At 36.8% G+C, this 1,976-nt stretch overlaps 1 protein-coding gene across 7 annotated transcripts in view; it reads left to right on the forward strand.

The window, feature by feature from the left end:
* Positions 1-1,976, forward strand: part of PHACTR4 (phosphatase and actin regulator 4) — a 127,973-nt gene that overhangs the window by 102,086 nt on the left and 23,911 nt on the right. The window lies entirely within an intron of this gene.

Raw genomic sequence — 1,976 nt, forward strand, 5'->3', positions numbered from 1 at the left:
GAGTTATCTGTGGCACTTGTATATCTTTAAAACGCCACCATATCCACCCAAAACATCCAAAAGGCATATATATATATATATATATATATATATAGTCTTCATATATAGTTGGACTGGCTATATGAAGACATAACAGATTCCACCTGCACGGAGTTATCTGTGGCACTTGCTGAAAAATTAGAGTAATGTCTTAGCTTACAAGGGGCAAGGCAAACTTTTCAAATGAAAATTTTTTAATCTACTTGAAATTACATATTCCCTCCATACGCATAAATGAATCTAGTAGATAAAGGGATGATTCTATAGATGCCAGTGAAACTTGGAATTCAGTTTAGTTATCTTCTGAATAGTTATCGTCATAGGGAACTGCAGAAGGTATTACTTAAATTGTTCTGATAAAATCATGTTTTATCTTGGGAGAGTTAAGAATGCTATTCTTATATTAAAATAAGTGGTGGTAGAGAAAGCAGGGAAGATAATCAGTAAATTTGTATGGGTTTAGTAAATTTTTTGCATTTACCCAAAGTTCTATTTAAGTCTACTTTCTTTATATAAATGCACAGTTTCTTAGAAGAATTTTCAAGAAAGGGAGAGGAAAGCTAATGAGTGCTTCAAAGGTAATAAAAATATAGCTTTTCAGGAAAAATGATACTAGGCTTAGTACTGCTTAAAGTTTTTATTCAGGATTGAATGAATAAAAGGCACACTTATTAAATATTTAATATCACCAAGTTGGGTGGAGTGATTCAAACCTTGAAAAACAGGCTTAGAATATTTTATGAATATGACAGGTTGGAGTAGCTTGATGAAAACAGGATGAAGTTGTTATTATCACCACTTTGGATGGATAGTGTCATGTTGACTTATCTATGAGGAACTTGGGGAGCTTTCACATACTTATTTTCAAAACTACTTTGTGCTGCAGGAAACCGATTTTATCTGTTCTACAGGTAGTGCAATTAGAGCATGAAGACATTGTGACTCATTTAAGGTTGTAGGCTGGGCACTGTGGCTCACACCTATAATGCCAGCAGTTTAGGAGGCTGAGGTGGGTGGATCATCTGAGGTCAGGAGTTTGAGACCAACCTGGTCAACATGGTGAAACCCCATCTCCACTAAAAATACAAAAAATTAGCCAGGCGTGGTGGTGGGCACCTGTAATCCCAGCTATTTAGGAGGCTGAGGCAGGAGAATCACTTGAACCAGGTAGGAAGAGTTTGCAGTGAGCTGAGATTGCACCATCACACTCCAGCCTGGGCAACAAGAGCAAAACTCTGTCTCAAAAATAAAAAGAAAAAAAGGTTGTAGTTAGTGAAAGATACAAACTGAACATAGGCTCTTCAACCCTCAGGTCCAGATGTCTGTTCCCTGCAGTAGTGTTCTCAAACTGGTGTTCTCATCAGGATCACCTGGAAGGCTTATGATAACAGACTGCTGGACACTAGCCCTAGAGTTTCTGATTTTAATAAGTCTGGGATGGTCTTGAGAATTTGCCTTTCTAATAGGTTCCCCAGATGATACTGATGCTCCTGTTCAAGGAGCACACATTGAGAGCCTCTGCTCTAGACCAGTGGCACACCACTCTCTTCAAGTTAAGGCAACATGTAAAATGATAATTTGTGTATGATACCCTGGAGTAAACTACAGACCCCATTCTTGGCTTGAGGTAAATAGCCCAAAACAATAGACCTTATGACTGAGGAATCAGTATTAGTCCATGGGGGATCCTCAGCAGCAGAAGAAAAATAGGACAATTCACAGAGCATTTATTAGAGCTAAATAGATTTAAAGGACTCTCCTTTATTCTGAAATGATAATCTTCCTAATACTTTGGTGTTAAAATGCCATTTCTTTCACAAAAGGATTATGATCACAAATGTTTTACTTAATATCAAGTCTTATTTGGAAATCTTAGAAAATGACAACCTCAAAAAAAAAAAAAACTAGAAAAAAAAAAATCTGAGGTTGATCAAGTT

Source organism: Sapajus apella, unplaced genomic scaffold, assembly GCF_009761245.1.
Source record: "Sapajus apella isolate SASKATOON/1434 unplaced genomic scaffold, GSC_monkey_1.0 scaffold62, whole genome shotgun sequence".
NCBI lineage: Eukaryota > Metazoa > Chordata > Mammalia > Primates > Cebidae > Sapajus > Sapajus apella.